Genomic DNA, 13,795 nt, shown 5'->3' with positions numbered 1-13,795 from the left:
TAAAGATAATTTATGCTAAACTACGTTGAATTGGAATCAGTAGTTCTTGAGAAGAAGATTTTTAAAAATGCACCCCCCTTTTTCTACAGTTTCAAGGTTTTCTCCGCTTTGAATACAGATCGGACTTTTATTTTTGCAATTTATATTCGCCCTCACATAAGAATGCTTTGTGCCAAATTTGGTTGAAATTGGATAAGCGGTTTTAGAGAAGAAGTTCAAAATGTAAAAAGTTTACAGACGGACAGACAGACGGACAGACGGACGGACAGACGGACGGACGGACGGATGACGGACAAAAAGTGATCAGAATAGCTCACTTGAGCTTTCAGCTCAGGTGAGCTAAAAACACACAGCCATCAACAAAGGCACGAGAGTTTGTTTACATCAAAGTTACACATGTGCTTGAAAATCATGTCCAAGCCCTTTCACTCCCCTGCCCAAACAACTGGCATCAAAAATTCAAGTGACCTCGTAGTTTTACAAAGGTGGGAAAATCAGGCATTTTACACATTGTTTTTCATCTCATAAAAAAGTACAGTCCCTGTCGCTGGCGGAAAACTCCAAAAAACGAAGGGGAATTCGGGAATTATTTTCACTCAGCCATGTTTTGACGTGAACCTTTGGAAAAATAGTGTTGTGATAACTGCATCCATGCTATATTTGCGATAAATAATGAAATATGAAGGCAAAAAACGTGCTTCATAGATGACTGTAGTTTTCTGCTGAGCTACAGAACTATAGCTTTCCGGAAATATTGCTGGGATTTGCGAACCCTAGATATAGTGTATATACATGTAGTACATGCAAAGAATAAAATGAAATTTATATACACAGCTGTACGGTCAGAAAAACATGCGTTCAACTTGGATTTTGTTCGTTTGGTTTTTTAAAAACTAATTTTGAATAATTAATCAATATTTGTTGTAAGTTTAATAGAAGAGTTTAATGTAGCAAGTAAATTATGCGTGTTAAAGTGTACTGAGAAGCGATAAAATATACATGTGACTTTCCCAAAGTCATTCAAATGATTTGAATGAATCTATAGCTAAATACAATTAATGATTAATGAAACTGCCGCGTCTGAATATTGCATGATATTTTTTTCTTCAAATTTTTATTCATTTTTCTGTTAGCAAATGGAAACAATCCAGATAAAATATTGATTGACTCTTCTGTTTCATGATGACATGCATTCCAAAAGCAATACCTGTCCAGTTTTATAACTAAGATATCATCATCAGAAGGCACCTGTTTCAAAAATTCATTCATATTATAGTCTAATCAACTAAGCATGAGTGTATCTCAGACATTACTTTTCTGAAAGATACTATTTAAGGAATTTTATCGGAATTTAAGGATGTGCGTTTGATGTGAGATTTTAAAAGAATAGTGCGAATGTTTCTCGACCTGTTGCAATACTGCTGTTGTCATAGGCAAAATCCCATTGTGAGCACTGGACCGGTAAATGTCCGAGTAAAAATATACTGGCGACTTCGAGAAAATAATGACAATTATCTCCACATTTTAAGACCCATCAACTTCGGCATGAGTGTATCTCAGACATTACTTTTCTGAAAAATAAATGCATATTGCAAGTGTTTTAAAAATTAATTGATTTATTAGGCTTTTGAAGCAAGCGGTAGTTTTTTATCTGGGTCAGTCAGTTCGACCCCTCTCTTTCTTTATGGTTACATTGAAATTAATGTTAAAACAGGCTTGGACCCTGTGACCAGAAGTAAGTCACTAAGATATAATCATCAGAGGACACACCATCCATGCAAGTTTGGTGAAGTTAGCAGTTACTTAGATATTGCTATCAAAGGGCACCTGCAACAAAAACTTTAACCTGCTCTAAAAACCTTAACCTCCTCCAGCATCTGAAACCCATAGCTCAGATTCAGCATTCAAGCCTGTATGGTGCATCAATATCATAAGACACACCATCCATGCAAGTTTGGTGAAGTTAGCAGTTACTTAGATATTGCTATCAAAGGGCACCTGCAACCAAAACTTTAACCTGCTCTAAAAACCTTAACCTCCTCCAGCATCTGAAACCCATAGCTCAGATTCAGCTTTCAAGCCTGTATGGTGCATCAATATCATAAGACACACTATCCATGCAAGTTTGGTGAAGTTAGCAGTTACTTAGATATTGCTATCAAAGGGCACCTGCAACCAAAACTTTAACCTGCTCTAAAAACCTTAACCTCCTCCAGCATCTGAAACCCATAGCTCAGATTCAGCATTCAAGCCTGTATGGTGCATCAATATCATAAGACACACCATCCATGAAAGTTTGGTGAAGTTAGGACCAGCAGTTACTTACCGTAGATATTGCTATCAAAGGGCACCTGCAACCAAAACTTTAACCTGCTCTAAAAACCTTAACCTCCTCCAGCATCCGAAACCCATAGCTCAGATTCAGCATTTAAGCCTGTCTGGTGCATCAGTATCATAAGACACACCATCCATGCAAGTTTGCTGAAGTTAGGACCAGCAGTTACTTAGATGTTGCTATCAAAGGGCACCTGCAACAAAAACTTTAACCTGCTCCAAAAACCTTAACCTCCTCCAGCATTTGAAATTTAGGACCCAGATTCAGCATCCAAGTCTTTCAATGAAAGTCCATAAGTAGGTCCAGATGCATCATCCATGCAAGTTTGGTGAAGATAGGACAAGTAATAACTTAGATACAGGACCTGCAACAAAAACTTTCACCAGGTCCGGACGCCGACGCCGGGGGTATAGCATAAGCTCCCCTTGACCTTTCAGTGAGCTAAAATGGATGGTTTTATAGTCATATGTCGAGGTAGTCATATATATAGGCATATGTCGATGTGGGGTATAGGCCGAATTGCTTATTTTGGACAAAATTCAAGAAAAATCCTTAGAATAGCCAAATTAGGGGATAAGTTGATTTTCAATTGATGATTACTATAGTGAAAGTATGACTGCTGATTAAGGAAGTCATCGTATTAAGTATATACTTTCAGAATATCGATGTAGAAAGTCAAAAGAGTAATTAAAGTTATTTAATTTGCTCAACATATATATTTTAAGCAATTTTTAAAAATACATCTGTGTTTTGTGGCTGTTTGGTCTCTTCCGTATTCATCGGTGTATCGTTATGTATCGTTATTTTACATAGTGTAAATCTAATTGCAACACCAACCTCCGTGGTTCTGTCTGGTAGAACTAGGTATAATATTTTACCATACCTTTTATATTTTATTAATACCTTATTGCTAAATTTCGTTTAATCAAGTTATACTTTGAAAGCTAATTGTAAATACAGGGAATGGCGTCCATAATTAGCTCAACACGTGGTTTCATATTCAAATAGAGTTATCCCCCGTAATCGCTATGTTTGAGAAAATGAAATAGCAAACATAAAATATTTAATTTGTGTTCTTTCCATTAATTAATTAAATAGTGACTTGCCGTTAAGCAGAGAAATTGTAATGTTAAAAACACAGTTAATGCAATGAAGTGTAACGGTGTACACTACGTGCCCCCAACCTGTGTTTTAGTCACCGGTTTCACACCTTTGTATATACACACGACACCAGAATACCGTTATTTCATCCATTGGCAACAGGAAATTAATTGTAAAAACACAGTCTTTGCATTTAACTTTTTTTACTACAAGCCCATAGGGCAAGTGAGGTTACAAAATCTGGTAGCCCAAACAAAATTTTATTAGCCCAAATCAAGAACAATAAAAACAACTTGACAAAAAATGACCAGGTCCAGTACAATCTCCAGATTTAGCTTTATTAAGCTATTCAGAGTAGCTTCATTTAGCTATTTTGTCATACATTTTTCTTAAATCTGTAATTTTATCAGTATGTATAAAAAATCGCACTTTAGTCCAATGATAGTTTTTAACTTTGAACTGTTCTTTGAACAATGCATGTAAAGATTACTCATCAATTTGCGTCTCCTTAAGAGACTTTGCACTAAAAGTTTTGGGGCAACTGATTCATGACCACACAGTTACTTCTTGAATGAAATATAAAGCAGGTCAGTTATGGTAAACAAGATAATTGATTGGTAATAATTTATCACAATGAGAAGAAATCATACTTATCCACGCCTCATTGCACACAAAGTGGTAAACAGTTACCCAAACAATGGAAATATATTTTTTGCTTATAAGTGATTAAAAGCTGCAGTGTTAAAACTATCTTTAATTAAGGTCAAGTTTATAATGGTCAGTTGTGCAAATATGAATAGCAAGTTAATTGCGATGTTTTGTCCATTTCTTACAATAAATATTTTCTTAAAAAACTGCATATAAATAGCTTTATCAAGCTATTTTGAATAGCTTTTTCAAGCTATATAGCTAAATCTGGAGATTGTACTGGACCTGATGACTTATCATATTAAATTATATGATATTAATTTTTAGTTATTCTTTTTTATTAAAAAAATTACCTTACACGATTCATGATTTTTTTTATCTTTGATATGTTGTAGCCAGTGATAATAAGAAACTTCTATATAATACTGAATTCATGATTATTTCAAATTCTGCATGTTAAAAGCAGAAATGGGTCAATAAATATCTGATTCCTGATTATCAACTCAGGCCAAAAAAAAAAAATATTCCTGTTTCCTGTCACTTGACCAAAAAAATTAGGATAGGTAGGTAGGAAAAAAAAATTATTTTTAAAAAATATTTCATTTTTAAAAACTTGGAGCATGTGTGTAATAATGAGAGAGATGTATATTCCCAGTGTTCAGTATGTAAATAGATGATTTAAAATTTCCAAAGGTCTTTGTATTGTTGATGCATGTAATGTATAGAAAACAACAGGCAAAGAAAAAAAATATATTTATTTTTTAATTAAAAATAAAAACTAATATTATTTGCAAAATTTAATCTACGTGTATGAATGTATTTATCCTTTTCTGGATAAATATTTTTGTATTGTATTAGCTTTAATGTCAATATCAACATGATTAATTAAATCACTCTCTGTACTTCCGTGTATTTGGGGTATTAGTCCAACCCTTTGACCCACTTACTACCGTACGTTATGTAGAGGATTTGTTTAATTCTCAAGATAATATAGAAAGCAGTTTTATGATAATTTTAACATTTATTGCAGTTATTAACTTATAACAGGTTTTTGACTAACTGTAATATCAGGATTTAAAGTAATAAACATTGTTTTTGTAATTTCCAATATACAGTATGTTGTTGCATCACCCATATTTATAACCCCTGAAGGTAAGATAGTCGCAAGTTATTCACCACAAGGTATATTTATGCAGTAAAAATGTCTGTAGATTAATTTTCTATCATTCTTTCGCCAGTGAGGTTAATTTACATGATTATGAACTCAGAAGACTTGGTCATCTTCACTTCTCTTTCTGAGGAAATTCTGGCGAAGTTACCGATCACCACCATGATCACAAAAAAACTTTTAGGGTCGGAGGGTAAAAAATAGGGTCGGTCGGGCGACAGGAAACAGGATTAATTTTTTTTTTGGCCTCATCTCCGTACTTTCATTACTTTGATTCAACACGTTGTCAATGATAGACGGGCAATACTGGCGTGCGACCAGTTCTCGCCGAGTACCATTTCTCGCCAGTACATTGTGACGTCATTTTTCGTCTATAATTTTATGTGTTGATAAAATGACGTCATAATGTACTGGCGAGAAATGGTACTCGGCGAGAACTGGTCGCACGCCAGTACTGCCAGACTGGCAATGCATAATATCGTAGGATAGAGACAAAGGACCAGTATGTTTCAATGACGAAGAAATAAGAGCTATTTGCATTATATCGCCCATTATGAATTCACGTTTGTACTCAAAATCCACTCCAAGAGATCCGATGATAGAAAGGGTCTTTTTGCTTCGCGAGCTGGGTTTTCTAAAAATAGATTTTATGCTTAATATGGAACAAGGTTTTCCCCGTGTAAGTTGTTGGATTCATGGGCGGCGATTGAACAAAAACTACTTTGATTTGTTTCATTTTGTAAACATCAAGAAAAACTTTTCAAAAGCATTTCAAATTGACAATCACGCAAACAAAAGATGTTAATGCATGCACTATTTTCATTAGCGCATGAATAATGTAGTGCAAAATATTCGCAGAAACGGTTATGATAACAAGGACTCGCTTGCTTCGCGAGCCGACTCAAAAATGGTATCATAATTTCAATTACCGCCAGAAACAACGTACTAGCCCATCGGGCATGCGCGAAAATAATATTTGGTGGCCCGATCCTGATTTTACTAGCCTCGGTCAACGGGCTACCGCTTAATTTCGAAGACTGAAAACACAAAGCATTTGATTTATTCTACACCCATGACCAGTGATTCCCACAAACGCAGACATTCACAAAAATTCCGTCATATTACATTCTACCCGGTTTTGTTTTCTTTTTTACTACGCAATAATAGCTTCCAGGGCTCATACACGAACGTGGGAAAAAAACTATTTTGATTGGGGTTGTAAAGAAGTACCTCATACAGTACTGTACATTTTATTACTCACGATGTCATTACAAAAAGTATCATAGGGACAACTATCGAACAATAGTTCAAACAGATATATTTACATTCTACTGTGTTTTTCCATTAAATTCCGTGATGTTTAAATGCCTCTAAATGCAACAAGTAGTCAAAGGTCAAATTGACGAGTTTTATTATGACGTCACAAACGTTGAACGTTGTAAACTGCAACGTCCCAAGCGAAAAATCAAAGTTCACGCTTGTGGCTGTTACTGTGGCTCTTCCATTAATATTAACTTACCCTTAGGATAAGATAGGAATTTTACGGTATGAATCACATTTGCAGACAAGGCAAGAATTTAAAAAAAATGTAAATATAAGCATTAAATCATGATTTTTTGAAGTATACACTCTCATAACTGCAGCGGTGTGTGCATACAAATTTTCATAATGCGTTAACGCGCGTTACTCAATTTGTATGCGCACACCGCTGCAGTTATGAGAGTGTATACTTCAAAAAATCATGATTCAATGCTATAGAAAAGACCCAACCCCCATAGTAAACTGCTACAACAGTACAATGGATAAAAACAGTGAATTTTATATTTTACTGTTTAATTTTTTCAACTTCAAGTCTACGATTAGCCGATCCCGGGGGATAGGCCGGGGCTCGCCCATCGGAGAAAAAAAATACCGGCCTATGCCCCGTAAAATACGGTATATCATATGGGATATAAACCTACATTAAACTCTGAACCATTTGTGAGGCCAATGAAATCGCCCAGGGGTCAAAGTCTAAACAATCTGAAAGAATCAGCAATATGTCAAAATGCTTACATATAAGTAAAACCATATATATCATAACATTTTATTTTTTGAATAATTAAGATATTTTCCTTTGTCGAATTGGAATCCCAATGTTGCCCCACCATAGTCCTCAAGATTTTGATTTGAAAGAATTTAAATCTACACTATCTGAGTTTGTTTTCGGTGAAAATACAGTTTTTCTAGGCAAGCGGTTTTTTGAAAAAAGATATTTTTAAATGTTTCCTATTTCTATATTCCTATGTATCGTAATGTACCGTGTATAATACACATTCATGTACAATATGCACCCTCAAAAGTTGACTTAAAAATTTCTTTTACAACAGCGGAGAAGTTGAAGATCATCATACATAGAGAAGAACGACAACGAAGCCTAATGCTTAAAAGTAATAATGTTTGCAGATATAAACCAAAATGACATCAAAAGAAATGATCAAATTGATTAAATATAGTCAAGGTCATTGATTGTTGTTAAATTAACATTGTGAATGTTAATGTAATTAACATGCTTGCACACAAGTTTCAGCTTTCCTGGCTGATTAGTTTCTTAGAAGAAGGTTTTTAAAGATTTACTCTATATATTCCTTTGTTAAACTTTCACCCCCCTATTGTGGCCCCACTCTACCCCAGGGGATCATGATTTTCACAACTTTGAACCTACACTTTCTGGGGATGGTTCCACACAAGTTTCAGCTTTCCTGGCTGATTACTTTCTGAGAAGAAGATTTTTAAATATTTACTCTATATATTCCATTGTAAAATTTGACCCCCATGGTGGCCCCACCCTACCCCCGGGGGGTCATGATTTTCACAACTTTGAATCTACACTACCTGAGAATGCTTCCACACAAGTTTCAGCTTTCCTGGCTGATAAGTTTCTGAGAAGAAGATTTTTAAAGATTGACTCTATATATTCCTATGCAATACTTTGACCCCCTCCCCCCCCCCCCATTGTGGCCCCACCCCACCCCTGGGGGTCATGAATTTCACAACTTTGAATCTACACTACCTGAGGATTCAACTCATTTAAAAATGAGACGAAAACGTTAACGTAAATGGACACCTTGGAGCACCGGGCCGTCATTAAATTTTGTGTGCACGCAAAAAAATCTCCAATGGAGACCAAAGGTTCTTAGATGTTGCTATTTTTATAGGACAAAGGTTTACAATGAATTGGAATTGAAGGTTTGAAAATGGAAAAAAGTGATATCTTGAACTCTTGCAGCACCCCCCCCCCCCCCCAATACATCCCGGATCTTGCACCCATGAATTTCACTTTATATGCTTATCTGAAGTCGAAGCTGAGTGGACAGAGATTTTTGGACCTAAATGATCTACGATATGACACAAAAGACATTGTACAAAAATTTGACAAATAATGGTGTGAACATGCGTTTTATAAATGGGTTAATGGCATGAAAAGTGTGTGAACTTAAGACGTTTACTTTGAAAAAGAGTGACAGGTTTAAATTGCCTTTCAGTAATTTGAAGTCACCTGACTTCGTAGAAATATGAAATGGTGCTTCATAAATCCAATTTATGCAAAATAATCGCTGTATCTTTTGAAAACAACTTCAAAATCATATGATTTTTTGCATACTTATTTTTACATGATAGTAATTTAATAAAACATATATCAACCTATAAAGAACACAGTAATTTTGCCATAAATCACTTTGTCCGCAAACTTTTCTAACAACCCTCATATATTCCTATGTAAAGGATATACCTTCTTTTGTGGCCCCAACCTACCCCTGGGGGTCATGTTTTTCACAACTCTAAATCTACATTACATGAGGATGCTTCATCTTTTCTGGCTGATTGGTTTCTGAGAAGATTTTTAAAGGTTTACTCTAAATATTCTATGTAAATCTTTGACCCCCATTGTGGCCCCACCTTACCCCCCCCCCCCTAACAATAATTTGTACCAATTTAAATCTACACTATCTGAGGATGCTTCTATACAAGTTTCAGCTTTTCTGGCCAAATGGTTTTTGAAGAGAAGATTTTTGAAAAATATCAACAAATTTTCAATAAATCCTAATTATCTCCCCTTGAAAGAGAGCGTGGCCCTTCATTTCAACAAACTTGGCTCCCCTTCACCCAATGATGCTTTGTGCCAAGGTGCTACCTGTATAGCATAAGCTCCCTCTGACGAATCGTCTCAGTCAGCTAAAAAAAATATTTTATTTTAGATAGTTCCATAAATAAAATGATATATACATGTAGTTGCGTGTAGCTGTCAATTAATTTGTTACGCCTGGGAGATAACTAGCGTTTCAGACAGATACTTTCGTTAACCTGTAATTTATCGTCAGGACCATTGCACTGTTGACTTGCAGGACGACTCTTCTGCGGGGTTACGCGGTTTTACCTGAGACACCTGTTGCAATCTGGACCCCGGGGGTGCACCGAAAAATATAGGATCTGCGTTAACTGTACTGTATTAACACAGTTTTTCTTTTTAATTATTCAAATAATACTATGAGAGGAAAAATGCATGTAAAAGTTGAATTTTACCAGTAAAAAATAATTCTACTAGTTAAAATTTGCAAGTGGAAAAAGGTAATATCAATCCCTGTTTACATATTTTTAAAAATTAACATTATATATAGACTTAAGTAAGGGACTATATTTTGTGGCAGAAGGTTTTAAAGAAGAAAATGAACAGTTTTAGAGTACCATAACTTAAGCTTCCTTAATTATTTTAAGTGCAGACCAAACTTCCAGATAGTTTGTCCATTGGTATATCTTCGAGTTGTTCCGAAATACATATTTTATTAGGGTTGTCTCTAAGACCCAGGAGGAGGGGAATTCCCCCACCTATTATGCCTTAATTACCCAGCTATTATTGCATTTCAAACACAATGTAGCTATAAGAAAGACCCCCAGACCCCCCTGCTATTTTTTTATTTCCTCCTTCTACTTCCAATTAATTTTTAGAGAAAATTAACCCTGTTTTAACAATTTTTCAATATTTCCATTGACATATATTTGGCATATTAACTGATATTTCATAAAAGTTAAGAATAAATTAACTCCAATTCCAGCTTATTTATTGCCATATCAAATTTTATATCATATACCCATACGTTTGGTTTTCTTTTCTGACAAGTTTACTATAATTTGAGAAAAAGTTTGAGACTTTTGAATAATTTCAATGCATGTTGAATCATAATGGCTAAAAATAGTGTTTTATCAGTGCAAAGAGACTATAATATCATTTAGGTGAGAATTGTACTTGATGGCATGGTTCACTGCTATAAAAAAAATTACAAAGTGAGGCAATTTGCATTTTCAGTGCTGAAAGATCATATTAAATACTCCATAGCACCGGAAGAAGCTAGTGTATAGACCCCAAAATTTTACTTTGATTTCCGTCAATCTATGCATGTACATTTTTAAAAAATAACGGGTACTTTAGAAAAAATTTCAAAGACTTTTAAATGCAGAACCCAATGTCCTTAAGTAATTGTGGTTTTGTGAATTTGATAAATCCAACACTAAATATTATTAGATAAACATTGATCACGCAAGGAGTCGAAAGCACCTGGTTACGCAATGGCAAATTCACTGTCAAGGACTTGTTTGATGCAAGAAATAGTGGTCTAAAAAAAATTATTATATGTCACCATGCAGGTTAACAGGTGTGTGACTGTCACTCTGTCAGTCAATAAATAGCTCAGTGGTTAGAGGGCTGGCACGGTACGCCAGAGGCCCTGGGTTCGAGTTCCGGTTGATACCTGACTTTTCACCACCTGTTACATTTGACGCCCAACATACAAATCCCACGGTCACTCCCTAAAACATTTCCTTAACTCGTAGAATTCTATTCATAAATTCAAGGACGAATTTCTACCAACAGGGGGAGTATGTCACCAGGTTAATAGGTGTGTAACTGTCAGTCAATATATTGGCTAGGGTCTCAATAGTTCAGTGGTTAGAGCGCTGGCATGGTACACCAGAGGCCCTGGGTTCAAGTCCCGGTTTAGACTTTATTTTTCAAGACCTGTTTCATATATATTCCAAAACATGGAAATTACATTAACAATAAGGTATTTTTTATGTTGAGTGTACATTGTACACTCATAAAACTCGCATAACACACATTTTCGGCAGTCATGTCCTGCAGCATTCGAAACATTTTGTTACTCGCTCTGAAAACTGTTGTTCGTCCCGCACTTCCCAATTTTGATTAAATTTTGGCTGAAAAAAGTTTGGTATTACACACACTTTTTAGACTTTACAGATTACAGTGATTACGATTGGTGCATTAAATATGGTCTCAACATTTAACGATATATAAGAATGGATTCCAAAGGCTAGCCACAACCAATTATTGGAACTAAAAAAAAATTAGTAAGACTACTCTTGATCAGTGCTTCATTTGTTGTTGTGAAAAATCATGTCAATAACATCACAACTCAAAATACAAGAATTCTTATCAGCCCTTCTTCAAGGTAAAACTTACAAATATTGCAATGAAAGTTTTTAACTTAATATAGGTATCTTGGCAATACAAGCTGTTCATTCTGACCTTATTCGTAGACCCTGTCTTGAAACTTCTTTGCTTGCGTAGTAACACAAAACTCTCAAATTATTATCATGGTTTTGTTTGTGTACAATATATATATAATTATATATACGTATTCAACCTATAATCATAACAAATCAGCATTGCCATACATCCCTACCGCATCTTGCACCCAAAAATCACAAAATATTTTGTGAAGCTTGTATTACAGTTTTATCACTAATGAGCGAGCCATAACACATCAAATTTAAAGAATGACTGGAATAGCTTATAGCGACAGCATGTGTACCTGTGACGTCATATAGCACGTTAGGCCCAGAATCAACTTAAATGCGCAAAATTCGGTCGACTTTCCCATCAGACATAACCAAATTAAATAATACTTTTGCACAGTATCAGTATAAACATAGGAAATACTTATTACCTTCACGGCTTCAGCTTAGATCTGTTTGTCGAAGTGATGACTGTATGTTCAGCCTCCCGCCATGTACCTTCGGAATCCGACGGTTTTTCAAAAAGTTCCGAAATTTTATTTTCCATTACGAGCCCGATCTAATTATCCCGGTCATTATTCCAGTCGTTTTCACTATCAGTGTATTATGTAGCATTTGACCAAACATTATAAAAAGTAATTCTAAATATATATAGTTGAGAAGTGACATTCTCTCTCTCTCTCTCTCTCTCTCTCTCTCTCTCTCTCTCTCTCTCTCTCTCTCTCTCTCTCTCTCTCTCTCTCAGTCTGCATCCTTTTGCAGACTCCCATTCTGTGTAATTAACTGCAGGCTCCTACGTTCCGTTTTATAAAAAACTTTTCTCTTCACGAAAAAACACGTGTGTACAATATAATCGTCAAGTGCCTGTATTAACGTAACGTTATATTTCATATTTGCTGGTGGTGTTTTTCGGAAATTATAGATCAAGAATAGATACTTATGCAATATACATATTAATCATGACTGTACGGTGGAAGTTTTCTATTTCTTTTTCTTTTCTTTTTTTTGCCAAAAAAAATCTAGATTGACCCCTAAAATCAACATTATTCTTTACTGAGTGTGTGTTTGTTGTTCTTTTTGTTTTTTGTTTTTTTTACTAAAACAGCCTATATAAAGGAAGCTTTTTTCAGACACCATTGATGTAATGCTTGAACAAACAAAATATTTTCTTCAATGATCTGGCCAAGGCTATATAACGGATTGAAGGACTTTGCTTGATCAAAGTTGCGCTCTATATTTCCTATTAAAAAATGACTAAAACACCTATTTCACCGATTAAAATGATTGAATAATAATTACAATGTACGAATTTATAATTGAATAGCTTTACTCCTTACGTCATACAAAGTTAGATACATGTAAATTGATGAAAAATATTTCTTATGATAAATTGAAATACATATACTCTCTCCCTAGCTTTCTCTTTCTTACTCGCTCCTATTTCTTGTCTACTTACTAGTATATCATTTATCGTGATTGTGTGGTTTAGACATTTTCAGCGTGTTTTGGGTTGGGTGGTCCGAGAGATATTTGAATTTGCCAGGGTTGAGGTCCAAGGCATATTTTCGGTTACTTAAAAAAAAAAATTTCCAGAAGAAAGGGAGTTCCAGACCCCCCCCCCCCCCACGACAACCCTCTTGTTCTCTTTCTATCCATCCTTTTTTCTACTTTTTTCTGTCTCTGTCTCTGCACATCTTTTACTTGCTTCTCTTGTTGCTCTCTCTCTCTCTCTCTCTCTCTCTCTCTCTCTCTCTCTCTCTCTCTCTCTCTCTGTATGTGCATGTTTAAGTCTAAATATCTCTACTTACATGTATAAACTTCCTAGTACATGTCTGTGTGTTTCTCCCTCTCTCTCTCTCTTTATCTGTCTCTCTGCATGTGTCTTTCACAGTGTCTCTGTCTCTGTCTATCTATCTCTGTCTGTCTGCCTCTCCATCTGATTGTCTGTCTGTCAAACTCTCTCTCTCTCTCTC

The sequence above is a fragment of the Crassostrea angulata genome, chromosome 4, assembly GCF_025612915.1.
Source record: "Crassostrea angulata isolate pt1a10 chromosome 4, ASM2561291v2, whole genome shotgun sequence".
In the NCBI taxonomy this organism is placed as follows: Eukaryota; Metazoa; Mollusca; class Bivalvia; order Ostreida; family Ostreidae; genus Magallana; species Magallana angulata.
This window is presented reverse-complemented; position numbering follows the sequence as displayed.